The 12246-nt window shown below is 41.4% G+C and overlaps 1 long non-coding RNA gene across 1 annotated transcript; it reads left to right on the top strand.

The window, feature by feature from the left end:
* The first annotated feature begins 2668 nt into the window (after positions 1-2668).
* LOC138433776 (uncharacterized) lies at positions 2669-7820 on the top strand. Its single transcript, XR_011254456.1, has 2 exons — positions 2669-2917; positions 7504-7820. It is a non-coding gene; the product is annotated as an uncharacterized lncRNA (long non-coding RNA).
* The last annotated feature ends 4426 nt before the right edge of the window (positions 7821-12246 follow it).

The raw sequence follows: 12246 nt of genomic DNA, 5'->3' as shown, positions 1-12246 counted from the left end.
TCCCTGGGCTGGGAAGATCCCCTGCAGGAGGGCATGGGAACCCACTCCAGTAGGCTTGCCTAGAGAATTCCTTAGGCAGGAAGCCTGGTGGGCTGCAGTCCGTAGGGTTGCAAAGAGTCAGACACAACTGAAGCAACTACACACACATGCACACATAGCAATAATAATATGTAAGAAGACTAAAACTTATCTTAAAGTATGCATATAGTTCGCTCTTATGGACTTTGGGTTTCTTAATATTTGCTATTTCTTTGGGGGAGGAGAAATAAAATAAAATGACTGTCAAAATCATATGCTTTTCCACTTATATGAGAAGACTTTGAGTCCTCTTCAGAGTCACATTTTTATTGTTCTGGCGTTTGGTTGGTGAGGTCTGCTACTATTCTTAATGCTACATTCACCTTCCCAAAGATAAAGAGGTAACAAACGAGAAACTTGTGAACATCAGTATTTTGTGCAGCCTCAATGCTGAGAAACCCTCCTTTGAGACCCTTGCCTCCAAATCTTAAATTAAAAAACCAAGATAATGCATCCCATGTTATTAGTGGTAAGATCTATCAAAATTTGTAAAATTTCTGCCTGTATTTAGGAGAAAAATGGTCACTTAAAACAAAAAGATACTGGAAGGCAAGATCACAATATTTGTTTGGTGTGTTTTTAAGATTCAGCGTGGGGACTTCACTGGTGATCCAATGGTTAAGAATCTGCCTGCCAATGTAGGGGGCACAGTTTCAATGCTTTGTCTGGGAAGATTCCACATGCCACAGGGCAACAAAACTTGTGTGCCACAGCTATTAAACCAATGTCTTTTCCTTGAACTGCAATGAAGACCCAGCATAGCCTAAGTAAATAAATGAAATGAAAAAAAAAAAATTCAGAGTGGATGAGGTAGGAAATAATATGCAGCTGATGAAAAATTTATGATAAATGGTAACATCAAAGATTTCTCTTTTTTTCCCAAGTTTTAAGTTATGACTTCAACAACAACAAATTAGATAACAGCTGTAGCTATACTCTCATCTCCGCCTAGACCTTGGAGTATGTTGAGGACAAAACCTCCGTAATCACCCAGAAGACAAGACTATCTAAAGCGAAGACAGGGGCTTCCCTGGTTGCTCAGTGGTAAAGAATTCACCTGCCAATGCAGGAGCCGCTGGTTCAATCCCTGATGTGGGGGAAGATGCGACGGAGCAGCTAAGCTCATGTGCCACAACTACTGAACCTGCGCTCTAGAGTGCAGGAGCCACAGCTACTGAACCCCATGTGCCCCAGAGCCTGTGCTCCACAGCAAGAGGAGCCGCTGCAATGAGAAGCCTGTGCAGTGCGATTAGAGAGTAGCCTCGGCACCAACAACTCAAGAAAAGCCTGCACAGCGATGAAGACCCAGCACCGCCAAAATTAAATAATTTTTTTTTTAGAAAGGGAAGATGAGCAAGAAACCAGAAATGGCAGTGGAGACATAGATGGTGACTGGGAATTAGCCTCCTTTCCCTCATCTTGGTGTCAAGCAATAGTCTGCAACTTTCCTTAACTCATTGGTGCTCCCAGAAGCATCTGCTGAACCACATTTGTTGCTGTTTCCAAGATAAAATGTAACTGTATATTCAGGTAATAAATTTAACTTGTGAAAAGAAAAAAAGAGGAAAAATGTTTGATCCCTGGTCAGGGAACTAGATCCCACATGCTACAACTAAGTTTGCATGTTGCAACAAAGACCCAAGATCCAGAGTATCTCAACTAAGACCAAGTGCAGCCTAAGACAGAAACAAACATATATGAAAAAATTAAGCTGTATGAACAATAACAGCCAAAACAGGAGTTAAGTATATGTTCTTTCCAATCTTCCAATGTGTTCTTTCCATTTATGACACTTCCTTTGTAGAAATTTAAAACTGATCACAATAAGCAAACATTTCAGTACACATTTCAGTGTCAGCATATCCTGTAGGGAAAAAAACACTTTTCTTTTCATGAAAAGCACTTAGGATAAAAAGTTGAGTAACTGTAAAGACATTTGAAAGCTAAAATTATTTTTAAGTTGTAAAGTGTTAGGATTAATAGTACAATCTCATGTAGCCAAATATACTTGTTTCCTAATATTACCAAAGTAATGATAAACTAGAAGGAAGTCACTTAACAAAAGAGAAACACAGTATAATTTGCATATGAAAGATCTACTTGTTTCCACTGGCCTTTCCAGACTCTTGGCTTAAGGTTTTACCAGAATAAGTAGGTAACATGAGTATGGAGGGTGTGGTTTGGGGAAAGAATTGGATTCTGCATATTAGACATGTTAAACAAGCTTCTTAAAGTTCTATTTTTGAATGCCTAAGAAGTTTAAGGAATTTTAATGCACCTTTCCCTATGAAATAAGTATCATACTCATGCTTGCCATGTAATATCCAAAAGATAGATTATAAAATTAACAGTTCTAAAAAAAAAATGCTGGGCAAATGTATTTCAAAGCAAAATTCAAAAAAGGAAAAAGCAATGAGGATATAAATATTCAAAATATAAGCTAAAGAGTGTCAAGGGGTCTCCAACAAAAGTTGATTTTAGGACTTTCCATGGATAGCTAAGGTAAACAAGAAAATATTGAGGAATGTTTAACAATTGGAGGAAATGACTCATTGATAATATGCTATGCTTGCTCCAGAGGTTAACCTTTGTACTTGAACAGCAGAAGTCTACACCTAATCAGCAGGGACTGGGCTGGTCAGTTAATTTAAAAAGTTTTCAGATGAAGCAAGGCAATCCAGTACCCCTACCCTGAACATTTTGCTCTCAGCTTCCAGCTTTTAATTCCCTTGAGACAGAGGAGAGCTCAGATCCTAAGTATCCATATATAATACTTAAGGCTTTGACATTTGTTATGTTTCACATCTTGGAATGCAGTAAGCAGCCCTTCTATGGAAAGGTAAGTGAAAAAAAGATAATTCCCATTTTATGAAGTTTAATGCATATATATGTGTGGGGGGGTGTTTGTGTGTATAGACTGTGAGAGAGTAAAGATAAACACTCAGGCCTGGTGAGACTCTGACAGAGATAAGCCTATGTTCCCATACACTGGGAAGTGCCTATAAATATATCTGCATGACTTGTTCTAGAAATTAACCCTTTGCTTTCGTGGGATTTCAGCTACGAGTAGCCCTCAATACCACACTCAAAGCCCCCTAGATTATATAGTTTAGTTAATTTCACTGTAATTTAAGAAAAATTCAAGGAGTTTTAAATATTCTATCAAAAACGTTAAGGGTTCTTCTTCCCCTAATTTCTTCTGTAAACCATGGATATGCTTTATTTTCATGAGTTGTTCAGGCTGTTCTAAGGCAAGTATAAACGATTTATATTAATTAATGATTTTTTTATTTGCGCTGAGTCTTCATTACAGCACGCTGGCTACTGAGCTGTGCTCCAGGGCTCCAGAGCGCAGGCTCAGTGGGTGTGGCACGCCCGCTTCCTTGCTCTACCACAAGCGGAATCTTCTCAGAGCAGGGACTGACCCCCGTCCTCTGCATTGGCAAGTGGATTCTTATCCACTCCACCACCAGGGAAGTCCTATCAGTTAATGATTTTTTAAAGGAAAACAAAAATAAGATTGCGCAATATGGTGCTAGAAATCTCATAACTAAATCAATTCAAGTTTAGTTCTTGTTTGAACAACCTACATTTTTGCCTATTTGTTAGCTACCTAACATCCTATGGCTGAGTCATTTTTACAGATGCCTAACATAAGATATAGATGGCAAATGCTCCAAAACCCATTACAATCCAGCGGATTACAGTTTGCAACAGCTGATTTCAAGCTCTGAAGTGTGACAGTGGCAGGCATCCAACACTGGTCCCTGTGACAACAGCTGGTGACCTCAATGCTAGCTTGATAAGACTGAGTGAAGGATATGACTGAGTCCAGGAGTCTGTGAGCACTCCCTGACACTACTATATTGACCTGTACGCTAGAGGCCTTGGCTAATATGTCATTAAAAATCGTATTTCAAAGGAATATTTAATGATATGGTGAAATGCTCATAAATGATGATTAAAGAGCAGTTTACAAAACAGTATGTTTGGTAATATTTGTGGAAATGATATATATATACACACACACACAGAAAAGATGGAAAGTTATGCTCCAAAATGTTGACAGTCACAGAATTTGGGGCGAGTTTTGTTTCATTCTTTACATTTTCCACATTTTCTCAAAGTTTCCACAAAGTTTCTTCATCACGCATTATTTTTATAACCAAAAAAATAGTTAATAAATTTCATTTGAAAACACACATATTTTGAATATTTGGAAGGAATTTTGATGAAGAGTTACCCAGTTTGCTATTTAAAAGCTATGCCAGGGACTTCGCTGGTGGTCCAATGGTTAAGAATCTGCCTTGCAATGCAAGGGTCATGGGTTCAGTTTCTGGTCTGGGAACTAAGATTCCACATGACGAGGAACAGCTAAACCCACATACTGCAATTACTTAGTCTGAGTGCTGCAACTAAGACGTGATGCAGCCAAATAAATAAATACAATAAATAAAAAGCTATGACTTTGGCACAGCAATTCAGAGGTGGATGAAGATGAACAAAAACAAATAGAAGATCCTGAAATATAGCCTAGTGCATAAAAGAATTTAATACATGATCTATTTGTCATCAGAGATTATTGCCTGTTCAATAATGATGTCAGGAAAATTGGCTAGATTTTTGAGCCAGGGGAAGTCAATTTAAAGCCTCCCAAAATAACCTCTAGGGACTTCCCTGGCAGTCCAGGGGAAGGCATTTGCCTTCCAACGCAGGGCGTGCAGGTTTGATCCCTAGTCAGGGAGCTAAGAGCTGTTATGCTCCGTGCCCGTATCTCCGAACCGACCGAGAGAGCAAGTCCACCACAGTAATGCAAAAACAAGAAGGGAGTTTATCTCTAGCGCGCTAGGGCTCAAGTCTCATCCCACACAAGGGAATCCGACAAGAGCTCCGAACAAAGGAGTATGGTGGCTTATATACAGGCAGTTCTTTGTCTCAGTTACAGGAGTAGCTGGCGTTACATGATTGGCCAGGCAGGATAAGCGCATATCCTGTCTCTTTCTGGTAAACATGACTCAGGTCCTAGAGACCGTCGTTTGGTCTCCAACAAGAGCCACATGCCTCCTGGTCAAAAAAACAAGACAAAACAGGACCAATACTGAAACAAATTCAATAGAGTCTTTAAAAACTTACAGATTATTAAAGACTTAAATCTAAAATAGCAAATAGTGAAAAATAGGAGAAATAAAAGTGAATATTGATCTGATCTTTGGTTGTAAAAAGGATTTTCTAGGCATAAACACAAAGACCTGTAGATTTGACTACACACAAAAAATTTTAATTTTTAATAATAAAAATTCATCATAACAAATTACAACAAATGTGACAAAAAGTTGCCATATACACTATATTGTTAATTGAATTAAATAGGATAAATAGTAAGACTACAATATTACTAGTTTGTGAGCTCCATTAGGGCAGAGGCATAACTGTATTGTTTATCATTTATATTCATTAGCATAATACCTAGATACAAGGAATTATATGTGGAAGCTGCTATATAACACAGGGTCGTCTTGTGTTGGAGTGGATGGGAGGGGAGAGGGGTTCTCAAAAACGAGGGGGTATACATATATGTGGGCTTCCCTGCTGGCTCAGAGAGTAAAGAATCTGCCTGCAAAGCAGGAGACCCAGGTTCGATCCCTGGGTCGGGAAGATCCCCTGGAGAAGGGAATGGCAACCCACTCCAGCATTCTTGCCTGGAGAAATCCATGGACGTAGATGCCTGGCAAGCTAGAGTCCACGGAATCGCAAAAGAGCAACTAACACTTTCACTTATGACTCACTGACATTGTTGTACAATAGAAACCAGCACATTGCAAAGCAATTATCCTCCTTATAAACAATAACTAAAGAAAAATATGTATTGAATAAATAAAAAATGGTCAAACATGAAAATGCAGCTAAAAACAGGTGGGAAGGAAGAGGATAAAAGGAACTACAAATGGCAAATAGACAAGGGAAATAAATTACAATAAAAATGCAATTAAAACTATGATGAGAAACTAGGAAATGTGGGGGGAGGGGGTTGTATTTCATAATAGATGCAGTAATGAGAAAAGCAAGATCATTCACAGTGAGGAGGGTTTTGAAGGGCAATGGGCAAAATTATATGATTGACCATGTGATTCTAGGAATCTAACCTAGAGAAATATACTAGACACCTGATATTTATGAAGGATATATCTTCCAGACTCTTGCACTCTCCAAACCTGTATCTTTAAACTGTGTTCCAAGGAGCCCTGGGATTCTGCAGGGATGTCCTAAGGTCTAGTTCAAAGATGAGAAAGAAGCTTCCCTCAAATCTATATATGACTTTTGTCTCATTTATATGGTATACCTGATATTTAAGAATATTTCCTTACAGATTCCACTGAAAACATCAAATTTTAATACCACCATACTGTAGTGAATGATGTCTTCAATAAAATGCAACTGTTTCTTGTCAAAAAACTATGGAGAAGTGGAGAATAATAGTCAGAGGGTTACATTCCCAAACACTGGCCTCACAGTCATTCAAATTCCTGCTTCAGGAAACTTGTAAAATCATTCTACAATTACCTTGCCAATCCCTGAAAGCTCAGATGTAAAATACAAAGCATACAAAATAAAAGATTTGTGTTTTACGGTGTTCACCAATGTTCTTTAATCCATCAGTCTGCCAACTACCACTTAGATGTTTCAACAGAAGAGATTTTATTGAGCTGACTATTTACAGAAACTTAGGGTTAGGTTTCAGAGAAGGCAATGGCAACCCACTCCACTACTCTTGCCTGGAAAATCCCATGGACGGAGGAGCCTGGTAGGCTGCAGTCCATGCGGTCGCTAAGAGTCGGACACGACTGAGCAACTTCACTTTCACTTTTCACTTCCACGCATTGGAGAAGGAAATGGCAACCCACTCCAGTGTTCTTGCCTGGAGAATCCCAGGGGAGCCTGGTGGGCTGTCATCTATGGGGTCGCACAGAGTTGGACACGACTGAAGCGACTTAGCAGCAGAAGTAGCAGCAGGGGCTGCCTTGCAGGAACCTTAGAGGCCCAAAACATCATCAACAACAATGAAAAAAGGTGGGGGAAAAAATCTCCCAACCTTCCTCCTTTTTCCTTTTGCTACTCTCCAATCTACTGCTGAACTTCCCTGATAGCTCAGTTGGTAAAGAATCCGCCTGCAACGAGGGAGACCCCGGTTTGACCCCTGGGTTGGGAAGATCCCCTGGAGAAGGGAAAGGATACCCACTCCAGCATTCTGGCCTGGAGAATTCCATGAACTATATAGTCCATAGGGTCTCAAAGAGTTGGACAGGACTGAGCAACTTTCACTTTCAATCTGCTGTTGGTTCACCTGTTAGGGGAAGCACACTGATTGAAACCACCCACCCTGGCCAGCTACCATAGTAACCATTTGCATGGGTTGTTTTATGACAGGAGATCCTGATAAGGAATACGGAACTAATAAGTCACCACCAACCGGAAGAGTTCGGGAAAGGTCTAAAGGAGACACCGTGTGTCCATCCACTTCCCGGAATCCCTCTCGCTAGCATCCATCTTGGCTGAGCGCTGCGTGTGCCACCAGGAAAGACTCTGAATTAGAATGATTGGCCAAAGACCACCCGGAAACTAATCCCATCACCATAAAACCCAACATTGCGAGCCACGCGGCAGAGAAGTTCTCCTGGGTTCCCTTACCCTACCTCTTTCCACCCGGGTGCCCTTTCCCAATAAAGTCTCTTGCTTTGCCAGCACATGTGTCTCCTCAGATAATTCATTTCTGAGTGTTAGACAAGAGCCCAGTTTTGGGCCCTGGAAGGGGTCCTCCTTCCTGCAACACACCCACTGGCCAATCCTCAGAGGAAGCCAGCTGGCAAGAGAGCCCAAAGAAAATAGTCTCTGAAAGTTCTGCCTTTTGAGGACAGAGTCCGGCAGAGAAAGAAGGAAACCGGATCTGGCAGACAGCAAGTAGGAAATAACCAGCATAGCTAAATAAAGGTACTGACCAATCTCCAGTGAAATAAATAATGGTACTCAAAAGATCACTGTGTATTCAGGGAGTACACAGAGAGAGGGAAAGTGAATTTGGGGGAAATTTTCTCAAACTGTCAACTAAAGGCCTTGCTGCTGCTCAAACAAAGTTTCTATTTTTACTTATTTCAAAAACAATTACATATTCACTATTGGAAGCATATACATACAACAAAAAGCCCCAGATACCTATGATCTCACCCCCACCCCAAGACCACTATCAGCATCTTATAATATAGACAGCTTGTATTTTTCCAGTTCTTTTTCTATGCACATATACACATAATTGGGCTTCCCTGGTAGGTAGTTCAGTCAGAAAAGAATCTGCCTGCAGTGCAGGAGACCCAGGTTCCATCTGCGGGTCAGGAAGATCCTCTGGAGAAGGAAATGGCAACCAACTCCCGTATTCTTGACTGGAAAATCCCATGGACAGAGGAACCTAGTGGGCTACAGTCTATGCGGTTGCAAGAGCTGGACACGATTTATCAAGTAAAGCACCACCACCATACACATAATTATGTTGTATTTGGGATAACAGATATTTTTTGGTAAACTGTATTTTTCCATTTAACAAACCGTGAATACTATATCATGCCACAAATATCATTCTGAAAAATTTTTAAATATTTAAAAACTTTTTAAAAACTTGTTTCACACTTGGTTGGAATGAATATCCTCAGACATTTAGTTGCTTTCTTTTTGACTATTACCAAATTCACCATGATGAATTTTCTTGCAGTCAACTCTTTGCACGCATTACTGACCTCGGGCCAATTTCAGGCCACAACCAGTTTTTCTACAACATTCAAGCTAATGGCTCTCATATTTTTGCAGATTGAAAAAAAAAAAAAAAGGCACACAGACAAACAAGAAAAGCAGGAGAGACGTATGTGGCCTGCAAAACCCAAAGTATTTACTGTCTGGATTTTTATAGAAAATATTTGTCAATCCCTGCATTATGAATTCCCAGAAATGTAATTTTTGAGTCAAAGGGTGTGAACATTTTTGAGGCTTTTACTGCATTCTGCCAAACTGCCCTCCAGAAACACTGAGGAAAGTTACGCTTTTCTCAGCAGTGAGCTTGTTCGTTTGCCACACATCCTGTCTCGAGGATCGGTGGCCCGAATCATTAGCTTTATTCCCTTACTCCCTTGAAGGTGCATTATAATTTTACATTTTCACTTCTCTTAAAAATACTTTGCCCATTTGCATTTGACTTTCATGATTTAACTAATTTATATTTTGCCCATCTTAAAAAACAAGATACTTATATTTTATTTTTAAGATCTTATTAAATGAGGATGTTACTCTTTCCTCTTTCATATATAATGCACATTTTTAAATGATTTTTTTAATGTAGACCATTTTTAAAGTTTTTATTGAATTTGTTGCAATATTGCTCCTGGGTTTTTTTTTGGGGGGGGCGGGGGGGGGCGCCCACACCATGTGGCATGTGAAGTGTCTGACCAGGAATTGAACCTAAGCCTGCTGCAGTGGCAGTGTGGAGTATTAGCCACTGGACTACGGGAAGTGTTGCTTGCTGCTTCTGTTTTATGGCTTGGTGTTTTGGCCAGAAGGTATGTGGGATCTTACTCCTCAACCAGGGATGGAACCCACAGCCCCCGCACTGGAAGGTGAAGTCTCTACCACTGGGCCACCAACCGGTTCAGTCTAGTCGCTCAGTCGTGTCCGACTCGTCGCCACCCCATGAATTGCAGCACACCAGGCCTCCCTGTCCATCACCAACTCCCAGAGTTCACTCAGACTCGCGTCCGTCGAGTCAGTGATGCCATCCAGCCATCTCACCCTCTGTCGTCCCCTTCTCCTCCTGCCCCCAAGCCCTCCCAGCATCAGAGTCTTTTCCAATGAGTCAACTCTTCGCATGAGGTGGCCAACGTACTGGAGTTTCAGCTTTAGCATCATTCCTTCCAAAGAAATTCCAGGGTTGATCTCCTTCAGAATGAACTGGTTGGATCTCCTTGCAGTCCAAGGGACTCTCAAGAGTCTTCTCCAACACCACAGTTCAAAAGCGGGAAGTCCCTATATTGTATATTTTGGAGTAATTTTTACTTTTACCGTATGGGTTTCTTTGATGAAAGAAGTTAAAAATTCCACAGTCAGATCTATCACTTTCCTTTGTAATTTTATCCTTTGTTCCACACTTACTTTGAGATAGATGAAAAGCGATTCACTTATATTTTCTCTTTGCACTTTTAAGATTTTTTTCTTTTCACTTTTAAGGTTTTTTAAAAACTTTAAATCCTGCTCAAATTTAGTGTCTGAGAAGTTTTTAAAAGTATGAACAGGTAAAATAATGTGAGTCCTGGAGTCATGCTGCTGAGTTCAAATGCGGTCTCACCACTCTGGGCTTCCCAAGTAGGGCTATTGGTAAAGAACCTGCATGCCAAGGCAGGAGACATGAGAGACTTGGGTTCAGTCCCTGGGTTGAGAAGATCCCCTGGAAGAGGGCATGGCAACCCACTCCGGTATTCTTCCCTGGAGAATCCCACGGCCAGACAGTCCACAGGGTCCCAAAGAGTTGGACATGACTGAAGCGACTTACCACACATGCATGCTACATAGCTGAGTAAATTGGTTAACCTCTCTAAATCACAGTTTTGTTGTTTATTAAATTGAGATTAACAGTAATCCTACCATAGGATTGATAGAGGAATGAATAGCTATAAAAGACAAAAGCACTTAGCTTGTGCCATTAGCTATTATCATAGCAGCAGAGAATACTCCAGGCAAAATAAATAACAAGTATAAAGGCACAAAGGGATGAAACAAATTTATGCATTTAGGAAACTAGATGTGGTGTGGTAAAACAGGGTGTCAAGTGTGAGGGGGGCAGGGTTGACAGACTGGGAGGCGGAGAGAAGCTTTGCCTAGAAGCTTGCTCCCCATGCGATCAGGGAAGTGGGAGCCAGTGAAGGCTTTTAAGCAAGCAACCCACTGAGACGTGCAATGTGGGGTGAGCTCTGTGGTAGCAAAGTGGAAAGTGGAATCGATTCAGTTGTAGATGAACACAGCTTTGTCACAAAAACATCCTGCTCCACCCTTCCCTCCCCCAGTTCCTCCTCCCTCAGGGCAAATTCTTTGCTCTCACTATTCTGGTATTTGCTTCTTTACTTCCAAATATCATGTTCAAACTATTTCTTGACCTTTTCCCATCATAGATAGAAATGGGATAATGATAAATAAATGATAACAAAGGAAATGGACCTAGCGAGCCCTAAGGTGATGGATCTAAAAAATGAATCTGGAGAGAGAAGAAAGAATGAATCAGCTGGACTTGCTATGGAGTGAAAGCCCAGTAATGGAGTGGGGTGGGAAGGGGTGGGAAGGAGGAGAAGTTGTCTTAGTCAGACATCACAGAAGCAGGCTGGGAGCAAAAAGATGTGTTCTTTCTGGGAGACTAACCTTTTAAGCATCATTTCCTGGACTATGACAAGTGGAGCATTACTCCAGGCCCCGGTCTTGGTGGTTCCCCACTGCTCTGAGGACCAGGTCTTGACAACTCAGGAGGTTTGGGGAAATGGGGATCAGAAAATCTGGTAGCTAGAAGACTAAAACAGAGCACTGTGATTTCATGCCAGGGAATAGTGGTCTCTTCTGCCCTCCAAGGTGGAAGGAGGGCCCAGTCCCTCCTACATGAGCAGCCTCCTGTTTGCCATTTGGGGTCCTGCAGGCCTGATCATTTCTTAGGTATGCCATGACGTGACAGGATGTGTGAAGGGCTTTAGAAGGCCCAGGGTGCTCACTAACCGCATCCAGCCTGCTGGGCCGCCGGCCAGCCCCCTGCTATTCAAAACTCTGTAGCCCTTTAAAATGTCTACCCTTCTCCCTGTCACCACTCATTCCTATCTCCACCCACTATTCAAAACCATCCTTAAGGTATGCTGAATCCCACAGTTTAAAGTGTTCAAGAGAGAAGAGTTTCCTACCCACGGTGTGCTTCCGGTCAAGGTGGCCTTAGGCCCACACCGTGTAAGTCAAGCGCCCAGGAGAGGCTGCGAGAGTTTGCCGAGCAACCCGCACGCTTGACATTTCTAGTAGAACAATGGGACCCCATTGTCACCCGCAGGAAGTCCATCTTCACAGCTGCCAACCCGTTCGTCAAACCCATAATCCTCAAAAAAAATAAAT

This window comes from Ovis canadensis, chromosome 2 (genome assembly GCF_042477335.2).
Source record: "Ovis canadensis isolate MfBH-ARS-UI-01 breed Bighorn chromosome 2, ARS-UI_OviCan_v2, whole genome shotgun sequence".
Lineage (NCBI taxonomy): Eukaryota > Metazoa > Chordata > Mammalia > Artiodactyla > Bovidae > Ovis > Ovis canadensis.
This window is presented reverse-complemented; position numbering and strand designations above follow the sequence as displayed.